This window comes from Elgaria multicarinata, chromosome 1 (genome assembly GCF_023053635.1).
Source record: "Elgaria multicarinata webbii isolate HBS135686 ecotype San Diego chromosome 1, rElgMul1.1.pri, whole genome shotgun sequence".
NCBI lineage: Eukaryota > Metazoa > Chordata > Lepidosauria > Squamata > Anguidae > Elgaria > Elgaria multicarinata.
In genome coordinates this window covers 59,664,618-59,690,221 of record NC_086171.1, presented here as the reverse complement: position 1 = coordinate 59,690,221, position 25,604 = coordinate 59,664,618, and the positions used below count along the sequence as shown (strand labels likewise).

The following is a 25,604-nucleotide window of genomic DNA, read 5'->3' as shown; positions in this document are numbered from 1 at the left end:
TGGTGTACAGCAAATTGAGAAAATAAAAAACGATCACATAAAAACATAGTAAAACAACCTTAAAACTTTAACAACAATGTAAAAAGGCTAAGTGGGGACCAGTATTTATTTATTTATTTATTATTGCATTTATATCCCACCTTTTTTCCTGCAAGGAACCCAAGGTGGCGTACGTAATCCTCTTCCTCTCCATTTTATCCTCACAACAACAACCCTGTGAGGTGGGTTGGGCTGAGAGTCACCCAGTGGGTTTCCATGGCCGAGTGGGGACTAGAACTCGGATCTCCTGACTCCCAGTCTGACACTCTAGCCACTACACCACACTGGCTCTTAACTCCAAAGTTAGTATGGTCCAGACTTTGGGAACTGCATGGGAGGAAGACCTTTTCCATATGCCTTGCAAGTGGGCCTCTGCAAGTAAAGGTGTCTTCAGAAGGACCTCTCCTGCTAATCTTAGTAACTGAGCAGGTTCGTACTGAGGCCTCATCTACACCAAGCAGGATATTGTGCTATGAAAGCGGTATATAAAAGGCAGGAGCCACACTACTGCTTTATAGTGGTATTGAAGTGCACTGTCAACTGTTGGAGCCCATTGAGACATACCATATACCACTTTCATACTGCTATATCCTGCTTGGTGTGGCTCCTGCCTTTTATATACTGCTTTCATAGTGCAATATCCTGCTTGGTGTAGATGAGGCCTGTGATAGGCGGTCATTCAAATAGTCCTAAGACATTTAGAGTTTAAATCTTAAAACCAACACCTCTAACTGAGCCCGGAAAACAATTGGCAACCAGGACAGATCTTTCAATATCAGGGTGATGGAATTACAATACCATGCACTGGCTAGCAGGCTAGCTGCTTCATTTTGAACTTCTGGACACTCTTCCAAGGTAGCCCCACATAGAGCACATTGCAATAATCTAATTGTGATGTAACCAAGGCATGGATAACTGTTGCCAGTTGTTCCTTTGATCTCGTAGAAATCTAAGCTTTCCTTAAAAATAGATGAATATATGAATTAGTTTTGTGTCCCTGTGTCCAAAATACTTCCTTTGTCAATGTCTTTTTTTGTTACATTTTTATTGCACCTTTCCTCCAATGTGTTTGGGGTGTCATGTTCTATCTTCACAGCAACTCTGCGAGATAAATTGAGGGCTAATGACTTCTCCAAAGTCTTGCAAGGAACTTCATGCCCGAAAGGGGATTTGAACCCAGGTCTCTGTTCACCCACCCTTTCCCAGTGTCCCGGTTTGATTTGTAATTGGGATTTGGCAAATCATACTCTTCTCCTGAAAGATCCAAAAACAGCTTCGTTTCTTTTGAGCCCAATTACAAGGCAAAAGGGAACTTTATCACTCCCGGGATGATATCCTCCAAACACCCTTTCATCTGCTGTGAGATTCCAACCATCCTTCTACTTGCCTCCAACCTGCCTATGAGGTCTATTCAGGAACTGCAGCTGGTCCAAAATACAGCTGCCAGACTGCTGGCAAGGATCATTTGGATGGAACAGGTCTCAATAGTTTTGAAAACGCATTCATTGGCATAATTCAGAATACCCTTAAAGCCCTAAACAACTATGGGCCTGGTTGAGGCCCCACACAGGATGCCCCTCCCATCATCAATGAGGTGACTGTGAAACGGGCAATGGGCCTTTTCAACTGGGTCACTCAGGCCACAGCTAGACCTAAGGTTTATCCTGGGATCATCCAGGGTTTGCCCCTGCCTGAGCACTGGATCCCCTGTGTGTCACCTAGATGAACAGGTCTGACCCCTGGACGATCCAGGGATAAACCTTAGGTCTAGCTATGGCCAAAGTCTTTGGAACACTCACCAGGGGAGGTTTGCCTGTGGTCAAAATGAATGACTTCTACCACTGGGGCTAGATCTACGCTATTGCTTTATAGCATTATTGAAGGGCACCGATAACTGTTGGGGCACATTACACATCCATATACTGCTTTCATAGTCTTATTTCCTGCTTTTATTCCACATTATCCAAAATACTGTAACAAATGTTCATTGTGCATCCTACAATGTATAAATGCACAAGAGGGATATAGCATTACCATGACGGGATCGTAATGATTTGACACAACGTGAAGATCTGGCCCAGGCAAAGACCTTTTTTTTATTTACCCAGGCTTCCTTAAATGTTCAGTTCTGAGGGTTCTGCTATCTGCCAATTTTATTATTTCTATTTGTTCTGCTCTTTTAGTGTTCCTTGTATTTACAAAATTGTTTTTAATTATTGTTTACTTTTAATTTATAAGCTGCCTTGGGAGTATTTATACACCAAACTGCAGGGTAAAACTATTTTAATTTAATAAAAAAAATCCTCCAACCGTGAAGCTTCAACCACCTCCCACTTGCCCACACAACTTGCTGCTTTTGCGGGAAGAAAGGCAAGTCTCTCGCTCTCTCTGTACCTGGCAGTTGAAACTACTACAGCAGCTAGTCAGGGGCCAGGAGAACTGGAACGTGAGGTTTTCCCAGTGCCCCAGATGTTCATTGGGAGTGCAGGGGAAATTGTATTTCCTAGTGCTCCTGGTGCCTGACTTGCTGAAGTAGCACCCACAGGGGGAGCAAAAGAGACCTGCTTCTTCTCCTGCCTTCAGTATTACCAGTGCAGCAGGAAGTTAAGTCTGTGGTAGGAAGGAGATTGGAGAAAAGTTGCGAGCGAATGTGAGGAAGGTGCTCAGTTGTTCTAAAATCTGAGCTGGAGAAGAACTTGGGAATTGTAATGCTTGCTTCCTGTCTACGGCGAGCATTAGAGGTTGCCATGGTTCAATTTCCGTGCCAAGGAACAGGAAATTCAGCATCTTCTCTTTCGGAGTTTAAGCCCAACTCTCTGTTCACAGTATTGACCTCTCTGAAAGGTTGAACACTGATCCTTTCCAATTCTCCAAGACCAGGGACACTTCCATGGTATGATTTCAGCATTTGCTGATTCAGAGAAATGCTTGATATTCTTCCGCTGCACTTTGGCTTGAGTTCGAGGTTTTAAAAGATAAATATTTCATGCACATCTGAGCTATTGATGTTACAGGGTGTGTGTTTTTTCTCTCCCATTGGCATATGGCAATCCATTGCCCTCGATTAAATGAGCCAGAGCCATTTAATGGTTTGAAAGGGAACATGTGCTAGGCAACTGTCTGTAAAGCTGAAATATTCTTTCTGCTAGAAAAACCTTTCTGTTGCAACTTTCCTCGGCACCACCTCCTTACGTGTTGCCAGTCATGTCCTGCTTCAAACCAAGGTCAGCTCTTTGTCTTAGGAGTTAACAAAATGGTTCACCATTAACCGCAAAAACAAAAGGAGGGAGAGCACCCAGAACAGGTCACAAAAAGCGATACGAGTTCTCAGGATGCAAAATATTTATTTTCACAAAGCCCGACGCGTTTCGGCCTGTACTTTATTCAAAGGCCTCCCTCTGGTTTGTTAGAAGATAGTGTCGACAGAAATAATTGTCTCCTCTGATAATCTGTGGCAACTGTCAGACAACCCCCTGAGGAAGGCCTTTAAATAACGTAGAGGCCAAAACTTGTTGGGCTGCATGAAGATAAATACTTTGCATCCTGAGAACCCTTTTCTCTTTTTTCTTGCCATTAGATGCAAAATACTTCGTTGCACCAATGTGTGCAGGGGGTGGGGGAAGATTATGAATCTTCTGCATTGAAACGTCATGGAGAAGCTATAATGAAAGACTGTGCAAAAGGGTTGGGGGTAGATTGTGTCGATTCTGGTCCCCCTGGGAAAAATTGCTTGCTTAGGGTGTTGTTTTGAAAAGCAGTGATAGTCTGTGTATATTAAAGCTTTACGTTTTGTAATAAATACATACAAAAGAAGGAAATGAATGGGTCTTAAGTAGTCATAAGTATCTGTAGACATTGCTTTCCATGGGATCTATGTGCAAAAAAGAAAAGAAAACGAAAAGCAGTCTGTTCCCATATACATTGGAAGGGATTAAGGGATAGCCATAACTGTTCTTCGTAACTTGGGGTGAAGACTACAGTTTATTTGTGATTTGTCTTTAGGTAGTTTGTGATTGTAATGCTTAAGAGATTGTGATCAGCACAGTGAACCCATAGAAATGGCCGTATTGGTACGCAGTTCATCAAAATTAGGGATCTTATTTAAAGCTTTTAATTGGGGTGGTTTTTCTTCAAAATGCTTAGACTTCTTTTTCCACTCGGTTCAATAGGAGTTAAATGGGTAGACTCTGTGAACTGTCCGTTGTAATGCGTTGGGTCTTTAACTGAAAAGCATTTAAAACAATTTATTTTATTTTCCAAGTTGTTGGCCTGTCGCTGCTTCTTTATTTTGTGGAGGTAATAACACACTTCATTTAATGCAGTTATTTCACCTTCCTGTGCTTTTTAAGTAGCTGGAATGTTCATTCATGAATCTTTCCCCCCTTCCTACCCGCCCCCTCCCGGTACCTTGTTTGTGTTGGGTGTCTGACTTAATTAAACTTACTGATTTCAGTTCATAGCCTGCCGGGTACTCAAGATGGAAAACAATGGGCCGGTTCACACTTAAGGAGAAGCCACCATGGGTGAATTTCCCCACAGGGCTTCTCATTGCAGTGGCAGCTGCCAATTGGGGTATTTGAGCCATGGTGGATGCTGTAGTTTGCTGTTATGTGCGAACCTGGCAAGGGTGAGTTGTTGGAGTGCTTGACAAGCCACCAGAACCCATGGTCTTTTTAGGGTTCCGGATGCCAACCCAACAACCCATCCTCACTGGGTTTGCATATGACGAGAAGCTACGGTTTGCCCCTGAAAAGAGGCAGACGCCACATCTCTGATGACATCTGGCCCATAGAGGGCCTGGGGGAGGCAGACTATCCCCCACACAAACAATGTTCTTCACCCTTAATGTATGGACATTAAGATGAGCATCTTCCAGCTCGTGGTGGTCATATACATGGAGCCTTAGAAAGTCTAAACACTAAGATATACTGTTATGATGTTCTCCCTTGTTCGGGCACAGAAATCCTTTCCTATTCTTTATGGAAATTTGTGCGGCTTTTGGGTGAAAACAAATTGGTTGCTTTTATTGCCTTCTGGAAGAGCTTGGAATAGTTATAGATGCAAAGCATCAGAGCTCTGGTATTATTAAGTTCAAAATATCAATATGTGTTAGCTTCAGTGACATTTAAAAGATCCCTGCAATACTCTTAATTTTCTGCTATTGGAAGGTGTACAACCCGGATAGATTAAAAGGGAAAAACACACCCTGACATTCTCAAAATTGGTTTGCACTGACTGAAGTGATGCTGAAGACTAAATTTGTGACTGTCATGTAGGAAGAGCGTGATCCTGAGCAAATAAGCAGATCCTTGATTCACACTGCAATCCATAAGTGTTGTGCATGCTTAACACCTCTTAGGAAAAGTCCCTTAAATAACAAAGGTGCAAAGGTGGCTTCATTAAAGTTTATAGCAAAAAATGTTTGATGTTACGAGAGTCAGGGTGCATGGTGAATAACGCTAGCACATTGCTGCCACTTTGCTTAATTAGCAATTTTATGTTGGGGGGAGTTCTCACTTCAAACAGAGAGAGAATAATGCATGCTTCATAATTCAACTTCAGCCCTTGTTTGAATTTCATAGAATGAGGGTAAGGAATGTCATTCCTCTGGGCACCAGAGCACCCTGAGACACCTTTTTTTCGTACCCACTGAGGCATCCTATCCCTCCCAGTTTCTTTAAATTAACACATTTTCTTACTGGCAGCTGTCATAAAGACAAAGCAAAGTGAGGGCCCATCCAGCCGCTGCTATCTTCATTTTCCATGAATGCCTCTGGGGCTCAGAGATTATGGACATGTTCACACGACCCGGCAACCCATCCTGGGTGACAAGCTGTGCATTGTGGGTAGCTTTGCAAACAACCCGCAGTGGGGTGGTTCAGACAACACGCTAAGCCATGTTTAGGCCACTAAACCTCTTGTAGCTAATGGTTAGTGTCCGTGTTTAAACTGTGGTTATGTAGTCACCATGGTTAGGAATGGTTCACACAACACGCTGAGCCATAATGTTTAACTCAGAGTGCTTAACCAATGTGGCTTAGTGTGCCGTCTGAACAGGGTCTGTGTGTGGTTTATACACCAGAGAGATGAACTGGGTTATCATGGGTTGTTTCCCTCCTCCTTGGTCCTCCAGCTGGCTCTGCCCACGATCCCAGGGGACATGGCGGCAGAACCTTCCTTCTCTGTATGCAGTGCGTGGGGTTAACTGGTCGCTCTTTTGAGGGCTGAGCAGGAATTTTTGGCACGCAGTCCGATTGTTTGACTGTGTGTCTTTTTGCCTGCTTCACAGGGTAAGTGAGGTGGGAGTGTCTGAGGTGGATTTGGTGGATTTTCCTTTTGGTTCAATTGGTCACATTCCCCTAGGTAGGCTGGTTTGGGTGGGCTGTGCTTGTCTGGATAGGGATGGTGATCATTCTGAGGCCTCGTTGGTGACAGGTGATGCTTGAGGGGCCCCTGCTGAGGGTTTTGTGGCCCCAGTGGGAGGGGGATAAGGGTTGCATGTGGGGCCATCTCCCCTCACACACTCGGGTGTTTCACGGCTTGGGGGGATATGACAGGGGAAGTCCCACCTTTCCCAAACGGGGAAATCCTGGGGGGTGATTCTTTAATCGACATCCAGCAGGCAAAAAATGTTTCACCCAGTTACATTGACCGGCTAGTGCCGGCATAGAGGAATAGCCGCCCAGGGATTCCCCTTTGGGGATCAGATTTTCAATCCATACAGTCGTGTTGTCTCTTTATTGTCTCGCCTCCTTCACCCGCAACTGCACTTGCTAATACAGCACACTGTATAACAGCATAAAGTGTTCCCATCTGGGTTTGTGGCCAATCCCTAATCCTAGTTCAGGTCAGGCTTCCCCAGCCTATTCCTCTCCAACTGTTTTGGATGACACCTCCCAGCATTCCTGACCATTGGCCATGCCGGCTGGGGCTGAGAGGAGTTGAAGTCGAAAACAGCTGGAGGGCGTCAGGTTGGGGAAGGCTGGTTTAGGTATTCAGAAATAATACCTTACCATGGCTAAGGAACACAAATTGGGCCACTGTGGAGATGAATGCAGCTAAGCAAATTCAGAATGTGTACAATGGAGATCATCTTCACAGGCAGTAGGCAAAAAATTTGATCAGGAACACATTAGGTCCTGTGATCTCCCCCTCCCATTTGCTGAAAGCTTGATGGCCTCCCCGATATTGCTGCAAGTTTCTTTTCTCCCCTAAAGAAATCTGTGGCATTTATCAAATAATCGGGAGGTTTTCAAAGCGTAATGCTACTCTGAAAAGTGATTATGTCAACATAGACGCTGCCTTTTCTCTGAATACTGAGGCTCCATGTATGAATCCATTGTCAAAATCACTATCGAGAAATGAAGGTAATCTGTTTAGAGCTAAGCTGATGGATGCTGCTAAATGAGAAGCATTTTTTGGCATGGAACATAGTGTTTAGCTGGTACAATTTTTGTGTTTCACTGGCACCCCTTCAATGAACCCCCTCCCCATTCTTACACTTATTCCTTCTTGCCACGTTCACTTTCTACCACCTAGAAAACTCCATTTGTAGCTGTACTTTACAGGAAACTCTCCCTGGATTGTGGCAACAGCCCTCTTTCTCTACCTGTATGGAAGAGCTGCTGTGCTCACAGCCCCTTCTGTATTACAGCAGATAATTGAGTCCACAAGAAATGCCTAGATGAGGTAGGTGTGGGCATGAGAGGGAGAGAAACCTCAGGTTGAAATCAATATAAAAAATCAGTTGTGACTAACTTAAGCCCTGTTGGTATTCCGTGGGGCCTCTGTGATGAACGTGGCCTCGATTCAGCCCATGTATTTGAGATGGTGTATAACGAAAGGCTGCAACGCAAACGTGGTACCGTTTGTTAAGAGAATCTCACAAAAACAAATAATCAAGTTTGTTGCTCTCTATCATCATTACACTTAAGGCTGTAAGATAAACTGAAAAACAACAGCAGCACAGGGCTAGTAATCACATTTGTAGCATTGCCTTTCCCCAAGTAGCTCTGGATAGTTTTTTGTTCTTACGCACTGATTCCTGGATATTATTTTTATTTGTTTATTGAAAGAAACTTTTTGCGAACAGGGGACACGCAGCTTCTGCTGGCAAAATGCGCCAGAAGGCTCGAGCTCGCTTGGCGTACATTTTGCCGGCAATTGCTGCAGTTTCTCCATTCGGGAGTGCCGTGGCTCAGGTGTTCTTAAGAAGTAGTTCTCCAGTACAAATAGTAACATGTGAAATCACCCTTTAAATTCTACAAGAAACCCCAGGCTTAACTTTTCAACATTGGCTGATAATCGAGATAGAAAGAATCCATGAAGCCGTTCTCTTTCTTACCCTTTGGAAAACATGGAGGACAGGCATGACAATTTCGTCCTTCTTTGCTCCGAAGATCCCCTCGGCTGATGACTTTTTCAGATGTTTCCCTCTTCCGCAGTACACCACTTTGGTCCTGCCGACATTTAACTCTTGCCTTTTATCACTCTTGAATTTGTTTTCATATTCATGTCTTATTTTTCATTTCACTTTTAATTAGTTTCATTATATTTGATGGGAAAATGTTTAGTTTATCTCCACTGTTAATAGCCTAATTGTTTCTCTTGCCTTAAGTAATATCTCGTTAACTTTATAAGCCATCTTTTCCACATCATCTAGAGAATTAATTTCCTGTGCATGGAGTTGTATTTAGTCTGCAGCATTTCCCCCAAAACTTTCCTAATTAGCATTTTTATAGCTGCATTGGGTTTTTTCGTTAAGAATTAAGCTTCTGAGGAGACTTAATAAAATAAGTATTATCGGTTGATTATCTCTTTTTAACACCTCTAGAAAGCCAGAAATTGGTTTTAGGGGAAGTGTTTGCAGAATTAATAGACAGTTTTAAAACTGTGGCAGAGAAATATTGGAAATAAGGAAATAGTTATTTTATAGTAGTATATTAAAGTCTTCTGGTTGCTTGATATAATCATATGTGTTTTCTGTGGAAATTAGGTGTGTTTAGGCATTTTTCCGCCTTTGCATTTATTTTAGTGCCTTTTTGGGGTTGGATTTGTCAAAAGGAATTATTTCTCGTAGGACAGCAAACAGATGTTGTTCAGAAATAGACTTCATCTCTTGGAATTCTCTTCAATTGCAAAACAATAATTGCCCTTGGTTCTTAAAACCTCACGATACTTAGACATTGGAGCAAGCGCTAGCAATCATGGTTAGCTCCTACAATGCCCTACTTGGTGAACTAGCAGTGATGAAATCATAAATGTACATATCCATATCAACGTTCTATCAGGCCTGCACCACTAAGCTACTACAAATCAAATTCACTGGGCTGATCCCAAGTTCTAGCATTGTGTGTGAGGGAGAAATATCCATTTGGATTGTAGAAGAATGCATACTGCAATACTCATTTGAAAAACACTCCTCATCTTCTAGAAGTGCTGCTGTTAAACATTTTTCAAACCTCAACTGCTCTATGAGAGAAAATGAAAATAGCACTTCTGCAACCCAGAAGCTTTCACAAATCAGATGGGAGCCCTTTTTACATTCATCTGATTCCTCTTGAGCTTTGCTCCGCCTTGGGAAAGTGTTTCTCAGCCAGAGCTTTATTGCCAAGTGGTTTATGCCGCATGAATGTGCAACCCTTTAAACAGTCGTGTTCGTGATTGGCAACCCCCCATTTTTAAAAGAGGCATTTTGTGGAGTCCTAGTGTTATGCATGAGGGAGGATGAATGCTATTCTTTCATTCTGAGCTGAAGAAGGATATGTATTACAGTAATATTAAAAAAAAAAAAAAAAAAACCACCCACACTCATCAGACACTTCTGATTCTCCTTGATCTCTCAGGAGCTTCTAGTACCATTGGCTGTGATGTCTTTCTAGATTATCATGCAGGGACAGTGATGTAGTGGCAGATGTTGAAGTGCAGGAGATCATCATGACAATTGGCATAGCCATAGAAAGCTGTGTTGATCCATATATGTGTGTGTGTGTGTGTGTGTGTGTATGTGTGTACATGTGTCACTCCCACCCACCAAAGAGCTGCAGTACATAGGAAAATGTTCAATTTATCAACACTCCACCCCTGTTTTATCCATGGACTTTTTTGTGTCCTTGGGGGGGGGGGGAACAGGGCCTCCACGCATTTCCCCCCAGTATTTTCGTTTACTTTCACATCTCTAACAGGGCACAAATTCCCTTTTCAGCATGTAACTCCTTTGCTGAGGGAACTGCTACTGGGCCTGGTTTAAGGTTTTGGTACTAGTGTACAAGCCCTAAATAACATGGGACCAGGATACCTGAGAGAGCGCCTTAGAATCATAGAATAGTAGAGTTGGAAGGGGCCTATAATGCCGTTGAGTCCAAGCCCCTCCTTCGCTTCTCCCTTACCAACCTGCCCTGTCACTGGGGTCATTGGAAGACATGCTCCTGGTGGTTCCACATGTACCTATTGCATGATTGGAGTCCACCGGGAGAAGAGCCTTTAATGTGGTGGCCCCTTCCCTTTAGAACTCCCTGCCCCTGGAGATCAGACAGGCACCAACACTGTGCTGCTTCCGTTGCCTCCTGAAAACAGCTCTTTTCCAGGAAGCATTTCTCAACTGACCAGCCACCATTTTTATTGATGTTCTGATTTAAAATGGACAATTTTAATTTGCTGTTTTAATCTTTTTATCTTGTTACTGTTTTATTCCTATGTTCACCACTTCGGAATCTATTTTAGATATGGAGTGGTATGTAAATATTGTAAATAATAAATAAATAAATAAAGTGTCCTGCAGCCAGTGCAAGAAGCAGCAAAATCAGTCTCTCCCAATTGATCAAACGATTAGCTTTTTAAGGGGTCAGGGAGTACCATATGGCAAGCTTGGTGTTGAGAGGCTTCCTTGGTGACATGGTTGGTCAACACTGAGTGGCTATGTGTAGTTTGAAATCTTTCCTAATATCCCTGAGGTGACCAGTTCAAGACCAAGTTCAGATTTCTGTCAGAACACCACTTACACCTGGGATGGCTCCACTCCAATTCTTTTTTTCTTTTCTGGATAGAGTGAGCTCAAGTCTTTATCTGTCTTGGGATTAGCCCAGAAGGCAATAGAAGCAGTGGGCTCATGATAGCCTGCCCTTGGCATGTCACAGTATCAATATGGAGTTACATCTGTGCTTTATGAAAACAATAGTTCTTTGCAACTGTGGTGCAGCCATGGCAGGTCTACTGGAGCCCATTCCTCTGTCTCTTACCTGTGGATGTGCTTGATAGTACAGCTCTCGCCTAGTTGTTTGATGCTTTGAAGGCCCAAATGGACAGCCGCTTAGTTCATGGACCTTTAAAAAAAATATCTTGGAGAGTTCTGAAGAGTTTTGTCTTGATTTAGTGAGGAGCTTCCTAGGCCCGTGTTTGAGATCCCACCCTTCCCATACCCTAATGGAGGATGGCACGATCCCTTTGTTCTGTGTGAACTCCTCTGGATTCTTTGCATAGAACAGTGGTTCCCAGTTGGTGGTCCGTGGCACCCAGGGGGTCCACATAACCCACCCAGGGGGTCCATGGCACCATTCACATATTTACCATTCATTTCTGGAGTCCACTGACGATGAATTCCTACCAGAAGTAAAATACAACATCACTGAGCACCTGCATTATTTAACGACTAGTTTCAGAGATTACTTCCCTGCATCTAGTCCTGAAAACTCATGGATAAGGAATCCTTTTGAATGTGGTGATGTACAACTAACAGCTCTATCTGCGGAAGAGCAAGATGCACTTGTTGACTTGACTTGTGATGGTTCATTGAAATCATTTTTCAAAGAATATAGACTGGACCAATTCTGGGTGAAGGTTTTTCCCGATTATAAGAAGTTAGGTGAAAAAGATTTGAAACATCTAGTTTCCTTTTGTTTCACATATCTTTGTGAACAAACCTTTTTGACATTTTGTTATATGAAGAACAAGCATAGAAATCGGCTCAATGTTGATCCAGATTTGAGATTAAAAGTAGGAAATACTGAACCAGCTGTAGAAGGGATTGTTCGGGACAAAAAGAGGCATGATTTGTCCCATCACATTTAGGTTTAGTAGCTGCTAGACATGTCATAATTTGTTCAATTGTAAACTAGATGTTAGTAAAATTAAATTTGTCTTTATATTCCTAACTAAATCATTGTCATTTTTGCGTGGTAATATCACAAATATCACAAATTTTGTGGTCTATTTTAGTATACCTAAAATCCTTTTCTTATTAGGGGCTACCCCTTATTTTCTCCAAAAAATTGCTTCGCACAGGTAACTACCAAAGAGATAACATTTTTTTCAAAAGTAGAGGGTCCATGGCTTGGCATTTGAAGATTCCACAGAATGGAAGGCAATAGAGTTAGAAGCAAAGAAAAAGAATCTGCCCTTTTACTGAGCTCTGGCTTGTTTTAGCAAGGGTGCGCTTTTCCTTCATTTCAAATGAGCTGAAATAAATATAGGAACAAAGAAAGCAAACCTCGGAGAGGATGTTATGGGATGTGGGGAGGAATGGTTTAATTTGAATTCCCTATAACACCCCCACCCCCCCGATGCCTGAGCATTTATTATTTAAAGCTTGTGCGTGTATGTACTATAAATAGGGCCAACGATTTCAACACCACTTTTAATGCACATATGTATATCTATCAAATAATTAGACTAATTTCTCACTTCAGGATGTCATTAAAATAGGCAGGGTGTTGTTCAGTTTGCATCTCTCACTTTTCTCATCGGAGAGAGAAAGCGAGAGCCCATGACACTTGTTCGTTGAATATCCGCATATCGAAATGAAAATGTAAATGTATTCCTAGCGGTATATGTCATCATGATGGTTTGACTCCTGAAAAAGCTTCTATGAAATATGCATCTCAGGAGACTTAACCAGAGCATGGAGTTATGTGTCTTTGAGTTAACTAACTGATAGGAGCTTCATCGAGTGACACTTAGGGTGCAGTCCTATGCATGTTTAAACAGAAAAAAAGTTCTGCACTCGCAGCATGCCCCAGTTAGCCATGCTATGTGGGACATGCTGAGAGCTGTAGAACTCCCCCCCCCCCCCCGTCTAAACATGCACAGGACTGAACCTTTAAAGAAGGATTTAGTTGGAAAGTGGATAAAGCGTTGGACCCGAAAAAAGGTGATATAATGTCCTTAGTTCTTGTTTGCCATATTATTGTCAGGGCTGACAGGATTTTGGGCCAAAGTAGATGTGTGACGGTAAATTCATCTTTGCATGTAACATGCATGCTTTCAAAAAAGGCATATAACAGTTGCTGAATGGGGTGTGTGCGCTGATAATTGTTGTGTGGGGAGTTTAACCCTTTTCTTTTATGCTGCGGTCCTCATACAAATCACTCCTTCAAGACTGCTATTTGCATTGGGATGAAAGGTCCCATGGGTACCAAGACTATGTGCCAAAACCTATGTGCATAGAAGCAAAGTACAGAACTCTCTGTAGACAGTGTGTTAGACAAGACATCCAACTCTCCAGCAGGAGCAAAACAACAGAGAAGCATGTCAGGCAAAACGTACCAGCATTAAGATATCAGATAATGGGGTTAGTGATTGTGAAACCCTAAGTTCACACATGAAAATAGAGATGTATAAAATTCAACTCTATCAAATGGACAAAAACCATTTGTTAGCTGTTTCACCCACCTTGAAATTGACAATTTTATTTCAGCTGTATTTTGGGGATGAAGCAAAAGACCTTTGTGGGGTAAAAAAAAAAATGGAGTGGCTGCCATATTGTTTTCCTCAGAAAACCCTTTTCTGAGGTGCTTTTTGAATTTGTGGAAATTCAAAATGTCTGCTGCCATAAAAGATACATGGGTCTTGCCTGGGTCCAGCTCCAGCTGAGAGCCCCCTCCCTCCTGCTACCAACTGTAACTGCTGAACTTTCCAACTAAGATTGTAGTGCCTGAATTTGCTTTCCTTTCCCCCCTCCTCCTCCCTCCCAATCCCCTTTCCTTTTGTGTCATGTCTTTTAGATTGTAAGCCTGTGGGCAGGGACTGTCAAGAAATACTTTTGTAAGCCGCCGTGAGAGCCTTTTTTGGCTGAATGGCGGCATAAAAATCCTTAAATAAATAAAAAATAAAAGCAAAGCAAACGAACAAAAACACATTTGCCACTAATTGGGGGGCTATGAATGTTGCAGGAGGGGCTATTTCTCCTCAAATTACTGCATCAGTTTCATGAATTTTGGTCGAATCTCTGCTAGATAGTCTACCTAGAATGGAACTATCTACAAAGCAGTCCTTCATCCACTCATTGGGAAACAGAGCAATCAAGCATCGACAGAAGTGATTAAGGGACTATTTCATGTATCTTGTATGCAAATATATTTTACTATGTAATGGAAAACGTGATGCTGGTGCAGATTAGGTAGATCAGAGGAGACAATTCAGCATTCCGTAGTAAACAAATAGTTCAGACATGCCCTTTATCAAGAAGAATGATAAAACTACAAAAGTTAGCAACACTTACCGTTAAAATATAAAGCAGATCTCTATGGGGGGAAATGGTTAAAAATGTGGGGCAAAATTCCGCCCTAGGCATGAATAACCAAATCTCCCCTTTGGTTTCCTTGCTTGGAACGGTGCTGAGAGCAGGCCTCTGGAATGGCATTGCCGCATTTTGATTAAGTGATAATGAGGGGAACAAAATGTAGCACAATAACGTTTTGAGTTATAATATGAGAAAATATATTCAGAACAGGCACTTCTTGTTCTCAAAGATCTGAAACTTATGTTTTATAAATCAGAAATAATTTCCAACCTGAATATATCCTGCCTTTTAATGGCTTGGCAGAATCAAGTAAAAAGTTCAATTTTCTTTTTAATTAGCTCACATAATTTACTGGGGAATATAAAAATTAAAAGAAAAAAAGGTACAAGGCGCAATCCACATACTAGTGAAGTCAAAGGCATATTTACCATTGAATGTAATGGCTTGGAGATTAGACCCTAACAAGTTGAGGAACCACAGGGACTCTTGGGGTGGTGGAAGTGGCACTCAACTTTCCTTCTCCCCAAAGTAATTGTTGCGGGGAGAGAGTCAGTGGTGGTGGAAGAATAATGAGAACAGTTCCTTGCTCCCTTCTTATTTTTTCCTTCTATTTTTTATTTAATATTATTATTATTATTATTATTATTATTATTATTATTATTATTATTATTATTATTATTATTTGGTTCTGGTTACATGAGTTACATCTTATATCTAGATTCGATTTCAATACAGATTCCCTCCTGGATTTAATATTATTAGTCATTAACTTACTTAAGACATTTTGTTTCCTTTCTCCCTCCGTATAGGTCACGCTTTTGCAGACCATATTTTCTTTCATCTGGGGACTACCATTCTTTAAACCTATGCTCTCCATAACTTTGTGTATGCTGATGGAGGCATTCTCCCATCTTCTTTATTCATGAAATTGATAAATTTCTTCCATACACATTCAAATTTGCCTTCACTTAGTTGTCCTTGTGCTATCCTTAATTTTTGAGTCCGTTTTTCTAAGAAAGTCATACTCTCTGATAAGCATGTGCTCCGCTCCGATTAGGAGCGGAGAAGCAGTAGTGGATTGGCCTGCTCCGCCTTACCCAGAGGCGGAGTAGAAGCGGGCCACGGACCCCTAGAAGCAAGGCGAAGAGAAGCGACCATTTTTCGGAGCTCCTGGTTCAGGCGGAGCGCTCCGGTCGCCATCTTGAAAACATTTCGCCATAGAATTGCATTGCGGGAAATAATCACGGATAACTAGGTTGTTTTTGAAGCTATCGTTCTGAAAATTCTTGTGCTCAGGGTGTTGTGGATGGGGGTCATTTTGAGACTACTCTCACCTCTCTGCGTTGTGCGGGTCGCGTGCTAGAATTTTTTAAAAATCGGGTAAACAAACGGACAGCGCAGGTCAAACGGCAGTTTTCGCCCATAGGATTGCATTGAGGAAAAGAATTGGGGATAACTGGGTTGATTTTTAAGCTATCGTTCTGAAAATTCTTGTGCACAGAGAGTCGTGGATGGGGATCATTTTGAGACTACTCTCACCTCTCTGCGTCGTGCGGGTCGCGCGCTAGAATTTTTTAAAAAATCGGCGGGAAAAATACCTTTTTCAAAGGGTTGAGGGGCAGAGTCAGCTCCCGGTCATGATCACATGATCCCAAAGTTAGAGGAGGGCATAGGCAAAACGGGTAACTTGGGATTCTGGGAAACTTCTCTTTCTTAATCTGAACGGACTTTTCCCAGTGTTTTTTAACACAGTAGCCCCACCAAATGCACAAACACAACCTGAAATCATATACTAAGCCAATAATAAGAGAGCACTGCTCCCCACCCTAACTTTGGGGAACAACTGAAAAGATGTGGTGCAAGGGGATGAGCTCCCCTAGGGCATCTCATCGTGGACGTGCCCCCACTCTCTCCTGTACTGGAAGGCCATCAGAGCCTTCCAAAGAGAGTAAAACGGTGGAGCAATGCCTATCATGAGTCGAAGTGAGCGTTTACTTCTTAGTGGTGGAGCAATGCCTATTATGAGTTGAAGTGAGCGTTTACTTCTCAGAGCTCTTGGTGAAGCAATGGCTTTCTTGAGCTGAACTGGCAGCTGCTTCCCTCTCCCCCGGGCACGTCCCCCTATTACTGGTAAAAGACAGATATAGCCTTTTTAAAAAAGTTCTTCTTGTTGTTTATTCAGCAGCACTGCTGCTTTTAATTCCACCCCTCCTTCGTTTATTTATTTATTTATTTATTCCATTTTATATGCATTACTGACTTATCCTTGGCTCACTTCCTTATGCCCCCAGAAGTGTCTGCTGCCTGCCTGCCTGCCTTCCCTCTCTCCTCCCCTGCCCGCCTTGCAGGGATGTTGTGTGTGTCTGGCTTTGACTCAGGGGAGAAGTCCTTCCTGCGCTCACTTGGAGTTTTGGAAGTTCCAAATCCATTTTTCAAGTGTGGAAGAAGATTCATATAGGTTGATCTCTACTCCCCAATTCATGGCATGTTGGGATTTCCTTTGAAATGGCCCCATTGAGAGGTCTGCAGGTTTAAGCCCCGCCAAAAAACAGGGGATGATGGGACTACCTTGAGTCTCGGCGTGCGGCGTATGTATCCCTGGATAAGCTGTCATGGTGGTGAGTTTGAGGTGTTTTTTTAACGTGCAAATTGACGGAGCTATTGGAAAGGGGTGTGAATGGGTGTTGGATTTTCATGAATTCCCCAAAAATCAGGGGATGATGGGACTGCCTTGAGTCTCGGCGTGCGTATGTATCCCTGGATAAGCTTTCATGGTGGCGAGTTTGAGGTTTCTAACGTGCAAATTGATGGAGCTATGGAAAGGGGTGTGAATGGGGTGCCCGATTTTCAAAAATTCCCCCAAAATCATTGGATGATGGGATTTCCTTGAAACTTGGCGTCCATGTGGACACATGGATAAGCTATCATGGTGCCGAGTTTGAAGTTTCTAACGTGCAAATTGACGGAGCTATGGAAAGGGGTCTGAATGGGGTGCCCGATTTTCAAAAATTCCCCAAAAATCAGGGGATGATGGGATTGCCTTGAAACTTGGCGTGCGTGTGTATACCCCCATGAGGTGTCATGGTGCCAAACGTGAGGTTTCTAACTTGAACAGAAAAAAAGTTGTTTACTTTTTTAGCTTTCAATGCAACCCTATGGGGGGGAAAAACGGAGCTCCGATCCAGATCCGGAGCTCCGAGCGGAGCAGAGCGGAAGTGGGCGGAGCGAAGCGGCCCGCTCCGAAAATGGCGGATCTGCAAGTGAAGCGGAGCGGGGGGGTCCGTGCACACCCCTACTCTCTGATACCAGTTATCAATACAGAGCCCTTTACCATCTTTCCAATGCTTGTCTATCAACCATCTTGCTGCTAACAATAGATGACTTATTAATTCCTTACTTAGCAAGTTACTACCTAATCCTGTATATATAAGTTCAGCAAGGCTAGGTGTGGAGATGGGTGAAACTATTGTACGGTTATTGAACTAATCTCTTGGAATGCTGATGTCCAGAAAATATTTACATTAGGGCTATACCACCATATATGTACATATGTTTCTGTGCCCAAACATCTCCAACACTCGGGGATGTCCCTGGGCTCATCCTTGATATTTTCCTAGGTGTGAGATACCATCTGTTGGTTAGTTTTAATGTTAGTTCCTTACTTTTAATTGATATTGTTTTAAATGGACACCTGTTCCACAATGCATTCCATTTTTTCTCCTCTATATGAATCCTTAGATCTGTTCCCCATGCCATCTGAAGTGAATCATTTGTACCGACTTAGAATCATAGAATAGTAGAGTTGGAAGGGGCCTATAAGGCCATCGAGTCCAACCCCCTGCTCAATGCAGGAATCCACCTTAAAGCATCCCTGACAGATGGTTGTCCAACTGCCTCTTGAATGCCTCTAGTGTGGGAGAGCCCACAACCTCCCTAGGTAACTGGTTCCATTGTCGTATTGCTCTAACAGTCAGGAAGTTTTTTTTGAGCCATTATCCACTTCTTTAGGGTGACCATATTTTGGAAACCAAAAAAGAGGACAACATGATTGGCCCTCAAAGGGATGTGCCCACCAACATGTCTGGCCCCAGGGGGCGTGTCCAGCACCAAGGGGGCATGCCCACCCAAACATAGCCTTGGTCACATGTCTGATTTTACAGCACACAATTAAGACAAATCTGTTCTACATAACATCTTAATATTAAAATCACTGAAATAAAGAACCAATGTGTCTGAAATTAACTTCACTTACTCCTACTTTTGTAGCTTTTGTTGTACTTTGAATTTTTTGCTATACTCTATGTGATACATTCTCCCCTTTCCTCAAATATCTTTTCTGACTGTATCCTCACTCTGCTGCAAGCTGCTGCTGTTAACAGGGTTTGCTGGCTGGCTGACTGGATTTTTTATTTTTAAATTTCATTTTTTTAAAAACTTGTGTATGATTGTCACAAGTTTCTCTACTCTAACATTAGGGTGGGTGGTGTGCACGGTGGACACTACTTCGCCTATTCACACTTCTCTTTGCTAAAGCCCTACTTAAGAGCTATTATGGTGCCAAGTTTCATCTCTTTACCTTTAAATATGAGTTTGTTTGTTTTTTAAAAATTAAAACCTTAAACTTTAAAAATATCCCTAAAAATCAACAGATGAACGGATCTGTTTCAAACTTGGCATGGCTGAAGCCCTACGTAAGAGCTATCATGGTGCCAAGCTTAATCTGTTTAGCTTTAAAAATGATGGTGCTGTAAGCATTTTTGTTAATTCCCATTAAAGTAGAGCTGCCCTTTGTGTGGGGAGAATGGAAAAATCTGGATTTTTCTCAAGGTTTCATAATTCCTCCCCCACTTTACAGATTTGTTACCAAAAATCCTGACAAATCTGGGTTTTACCTGTCATATGGTCACCCTACAAATTGGAAATTAAGTCCTTTGTTGCTCCTGTATATCCCTAATTTTTCTATCAATTGCTCTTGCTTAATCAATTGCCTGTTTTTAAAGAAATCCACAAGGCGATAAAATCCTTTGGATTTCCACTTAGTCATTTCCACTGCTGTTAATCTACCTTCAAACGCTGGGTGGTGAGCCATCAAGATTAATGGTGAGAGCTCTGGGTTTAATGTTTCCATCCTCGATTTCCATACTTTCATAGTGGTCAGTGTGAATGGATTCTGCACCCACTCTACTAGTCGGAACATATCTTTCCAGTATGATTAAAACTCCCTCACATCTTATTCCTTCTATCTTCTCCCACTGTTTAGAAGTGTCTCCCTCCAGCAAAGGGATTATATGTTTAAGATGATTAGCCTCATAGAACCATGTCAGATATAGAATTCCCCATCTGCCTTTCTCGTGCTGTTTGTATAGGAGTGATTTACGTATCCTGGGTTGTTTTGTGCCAAATATGAACAAGTTTAGTTGTTTCTGCCATAGTTGTAGTTGGCTTTTTGGGATCCAGACTGGCAGTGTTTGAAACAAGAATATAAGTTTTGGAACTGATATAATTTTAATAGCAATTAAGCAATCTGAAATGCCTAACTCTGCTTCTTCCACTTCCTTATCTCCGAACTAATGGTCTTCCATATTTTCTTACAATTTACTTCATATAATTTGTTTAGATTCCTAGTAATTTGGACCCCTAAATACCTAAAACTTACATGTCAGAGCGGTATATCCCCATCCTTTCAGAGAGTTGTTTTCGTCTATGTGGGGGATAATTTAGACACATCTCCGATTTGTTGTGATTCACCTTCAGACCAGCCACAAGCATGTCCTCTGTTTGCCTATTGAAAGAAAGCGCCTATGTCTACTGAAAGAAATTTGTTAACCTATTGAAAGAAAATTATGTTTTAAAAAAGTTTAAAAGCCTATTGAAAGAAATCTGTGTTTAAAAATCCTATTGAAAGAAATTTATGTTAAAGAAGAAAATTGAAAGAAATTTAGCCTATTGAAAGAAATGTATGTTAGTCTATTGAAAGAAAATTATGGTTAAAAAAAGCCTAAAAGCTTAACAAAAGAAATCTATGTAAAAAAAGAAAGCCTATTGAAAGAAATTTATGTTAAAAAAGCCTATTGAAAGGAATTTATGTTAAAAAAGCCTATTGAAAGAACATTTATGTAAAAAAAAAAGCCTGTTGAAAGAACATTTATGTTAAAAAGCCTATTGAAAGAACATTTATGTTAAAAAAAAAGTCTACTGAAAGAAATTTATGTTAGTTCAAAAAACATTGTGGGTTTTGTTATTCTGTGGAAAGAATTTTATGGCAAATTAAAAAACTTTTTTTTTTTTTAGATTTCTATCACCCCCGTTGTTAATATTGTTTAATATATTGTACATCATTGTAGTTGTGTGCCCTCGGCACTCATTGGTTGCTGCTATCACCTTCAGACCAGCCACAGAACTAAAATTTTGTAATTCTTTTTTCAGATATGGTGCTGAACTAAGTGGCTGATCAGTGGTCAGAACCATGTCATCCGCATAGAGCCCTAAGAGATGAACCTCATTTTCTATTTTAATTTCCTTAATATTTGAATTATCTTGGAGATTTTGTGACAGAGGTTCCACTGCTAGAATAAACAATAATGGTGAAAGAGGGCAGCCTTGTTTTGTATCTTGGCTCAAATCTATTTTATGTGAATTTACATTATTTATCCTGATCATTGGTGTTGAGTCACTGTATATTTTACCTATTATGTACCAAAGAGTTTGTTCAAATTTCATCTTATTTTGTTTCTTGCCCCCTTCTAATGTTCAGTTCTCATGGGAAGGCTTTGTGCATGTGAAGCCCTGGGAAGGTACTGATTTGTTTTTCTTTATTTAATTCATTTTTTAAAACACACACACACACGTTCTTTTGATCCCCTAAGCAGTCCCTTTGCATTCACAAATCCCTTCCATGACTGTGGGTGGCTCCTGTTCATTCTACCCTACTTATCAGCACGGATTCACCAAGTTAGTGATTAGCAGATTCACCAAGTTAGTGATTAGCAGGAATAATGTCTGTCCTTGAATTGCCTTTTGCTTTCTGTATATTTGCTGCAGTTCAGCCCACATTGCTTATAGCCCACTACTCGCTTTGCATTGCAAGTGCATGTGGTGATGTTTTGTGAGAACTAGATAGGCTGTAGGAGCAGCTTTCTAGCAATCATACATAAGCTTCAACAAAAGAGGATCGGATTTCTAAATCTGATATCCATTTGAAGGTGGCAGCTATACGCCACTTGTTCAAGTATTAAAAGTGTTGCTAGGTCCTCAACCCATTGTATTATAAGAAGTGAGTGTTTATCCTTCCAATGTTATCATATTAGTCTTTTCACTGTCAAAAAGTCACGGAAAAGCCATTTACACTGACCATTCCTAAACATCCAAGAAGGTAAATAATTTAAAAGGACTTGTACATCAGCGAATATTAAAAACTGTTCAGATACAAAAAAAAATATCCATATAATAACCCAAAATGAAGCAAAACGTATGTTTCAAAGAGGCATTAGCTGCATTTCACAAGCAGCAATTAGATGAATTAGATAAAACCTTAAGAGACGTTGTAGCATCCATTAGATACAAATGTTTTTGCTGAATAAGTCGCAGACTAAGAGCCATAGACACGACAAGTATAGACACCAAAGCAGTGATCCATTGATCAGGCAAAATGGGACAATCCAGTTCCTTGCTCCATTTCTGCTTACAACCCTGTATACCGTATTTTTTGCCAATAACAATTATTTATAGACATGGATCATGGGTTCGGTTTGCCTGACCAGCCTCAGTAAGTGCTTCCAATAATGACGGAGACACTGAAGCTGTAAAAGCGGCTGGGTCAAATCTAGATACTAACAAATGCTGCAAATGCAAGTGTGGCCATTCAAACATAGCTGGCAAATTGTATTTGACTCATAGGATAAAAAACAGCAAGAACTCATCATCAGCACCCACGAGTTGATCCAAAGTAAAAATGCCTGCCACAAAAAAATGTCCTTACCAATTTTTAGATCTGGATTGCCCCATAAAGTCAATTTAGCAGGAGGAAATGGATCAAAGTGTAATTCATGTGACATTATAATCCACACATCTCTAACAGTAGAAAGCTGTGGAAGGAATGCTTTCAGTTCTTGTATGCCTAGAACCTAATGCCATCCATTCAGAGAGAGGAACCAGAGAAGAAGGTTCCAAAACTGACCAAGGTAGAAGAACTGATGTAAATGCATCCTCTAGCCAGCAAGATTTATGACGTGCCCATCCACCCATCCTGGACTTCTGCTTTATTTAACGATGCAGGGCTCATAAACAATGGTACCATCCTTAGGCAGACCTCAGATACAGGAGGGTACAACGTTACTCTGAATCCTGTTCCTCTGGGCCACCTTTTTGATGGCCAGACTCCAGGGAAATCCTCCTTGGCTGATCCCTATGCTGGCCTTAAGTGCAGCTTCGCAGGCCACGACTGCTCTGTGTGTTTTGTTCTCTTCTTGTGAGACATCCAGGTTTCCTTCGGCTAGGAGCTGAATATCTCCATTGCCTGGCTACCAGAGCCATAGCTCCATTCTGTGCTCTCCAGGGATATTTTGGTGCCTATTTTACAGCCCAGCCCATGTCTTCTTTCTCCTGCTTCCGGGCAGGGTGGGTGGCAATCAAATGTATTATTTAGTAACAGACCCTTTCAATTTCGTAGGTGTGAGTGGTGGGGGGAGAGCTCTACTGGTGTTATGCCTCTAGGTAGCCATGTGTATTACTTACGTTGTGATGTGCAGAAATAACATTTTTCTTCTCCCACTACCAGTCCATGCTTTACAACTACTTCTACGTTCCTGATATGCTATAACCCAGATTTTTTTTTTTAAAAAAAATCCCCACCAAAAAAACATGTGTACTCTGAACATGTGCATTTTTGCATTTTAAGCTCACTTAAATCACAACCATGACTACAGGCAGTGGTGGCTGGTGGCTCCGATTTTGGTGGAGCTGTGAATCCATTCTGGGTTTCAATCAGAACTAGTCAGAACTCTATCCAATGTGCTGAAACTATTTTTATTTTATTTTAAGGTGTGTGTGAGAGAGGGGGGGGAGAGAGAATAAAGAGAAACTATTTTGTGAGCTGAAAGAATTCATTCGTTCAGTAAAGCTTTCCAAAAAATACCAGAGTTGTTGGTTTTTAAAATATCATTCAAACATCATAATATAACCATTATGAAACATGCATTAGGCATCTAATGTGAGTCCTCTAAAATGAAAGTAGATCTGTGATATAGTTTTCGGCAGCGAGAGGAAAAAAGGGGAAAACTGAGAAACACTGAGAATTCACCGTAAGCAAATAAAATTGATGCTTTTATTGAAGGATAAAGAAAAGGTGGTGGAGTTAATTGCATACACTTCCAAGTCGCTTTAGAACTAGCAGCAGGAAATTAGCTGTTGTGCAAAAACAGCATGAAGTGTAATTCAGAGCAGCTGTCTAATTTATCAGCAAGAATAAACTGCTCATGTTCTTAAACTGTACTCAATTACTTCGTCCACCTTTTTGTGACCTGTTCAGACGGCTAATATTTGCTTAAATCTAAAAGAAAGTTTGCCAGCCCTTTTTGAAGTAAGCCAGGAAGCTCCTTCGAGCTTTCTCTTGCAATATCCTTTTCATTAGTGTTTGAATTTATATCCAGTTTTTTTTACCAATAATGACATTCTCCACTTAATTACATTTTTATCCGATTCTTCCTCCAAGGCGCTCGGGCTGGTTTATACCCTCACCCCTCACATTATATCCTCACAACGACCCTGTGAGGTAGATTAGGCCAAGAGATGGACAGTGAGCTTCATGTCCAGTGGGAATTTGAACCCATAGTTTTTATAGTATTCTGTTATGTAGATAAAATCAGATCATAGCGGCGCTCCAGTACCTCACTACATCCTTTTCTTCCCTTCATCAAACAGAAGTCCCCACCCATGACCATTGTCCACTGTGCATGCTGTGCTGTGCATGCACATTCCCACGTACAGAAAATAAACTAGATTGTCCTTTTAACCTTTAGTGACTGTTTTCAAAACATGGCTCAGCTGGTCACATGCCGTATCCTTCTAAGTGATTTTCAGTCCATCTGAAATGACGACAAAACGTTGAGGTAAAACTTTTATCTTTCTCTTGTGGCAGGCAAGGAAAGTTTCTCAAGTACTACACTGGTCTATTTTCTTCTGCTCTGGCCCTGGCTATCTCCTTGGTGCTTTTTTTTAAAGTTGCCTCTATTTTCAGCCTCACTAGATGGAAGTGTGACGGAGCAAAAGAAAACAGAATTAGAAAGATTTCGTCCTCAGTGCACGTACGCTTTTTCTATATGTTCCCAAGGAAAAAAAATCTGATTCAGAATTGTTCTTTCTGGGGTGTGTGTGTGTGTGTGTGTGTGTTATAAAAATATCTCAAGGAAGTGTTAATGTAGAGCATGGGAAGAATGTCCAGCCCACAGGCCTAACCTGGTCCTTGGAGGTTTTCCATCCAACCCATGGAGCCTCCATGGATTCCTCCAGGGTGCAGGGACAAGTCAGAGATGTGGTTCGGCAAAGCTGAGCTGGTGGCAGCTGCTATTCAGTCATGGCTTTGCTCCCAAAGAGGAAGGCTCTGCATTTACAAAGGGTCCCCGGCTCAGCTGGTGGCTGGAGGTATCCTCAGTGATGTTGGTTTTCAGAAAAATATTGAATTGGGAAATATTCCAATGCAAATTAGGACAATTTGCATAGGGTCATTTGCACTGGAAGATTTTTCAGTTTGCATCAGAAAGTGATCTAACATTTGTGTGTTTACTAAATACAGGCAAAATAAACAACAAAGCTAAAAAAGGACCCCATGTTAATTTTTGCCTCAATATACCACAAGTATGTGATCTGAAAATCAAAGCACACTTAAAGTTATTTCAATGTTATATTGACATTTTAATTGGAATACTTGTAAAAATTAAAAGACAATAGCATTTACTTCAATTATTGTTTAAACGTAAGAAAGAAATACTTCAGCCTTCCCTAACCTGGTGCTCTTCAGATATGTGGGACTACAACTCCCAACATCCATCAGTCA

The 25,604-nt window shown here is 41.5% G+C and overlaps 1 protein-coding gene across 1 annotated transcript in view; it reads left to right on the top strand.

Moving 5' to 3' along the window:
* TPK1 (thiamin pyrophosphokinase 1) overlaps nt 1–25,604 on the top strand; it is a 347,090-nt gene that overhangs the window by 9,919 nt on the left and 311,567 nt on the right. The window lies entirely within an intron of this gene.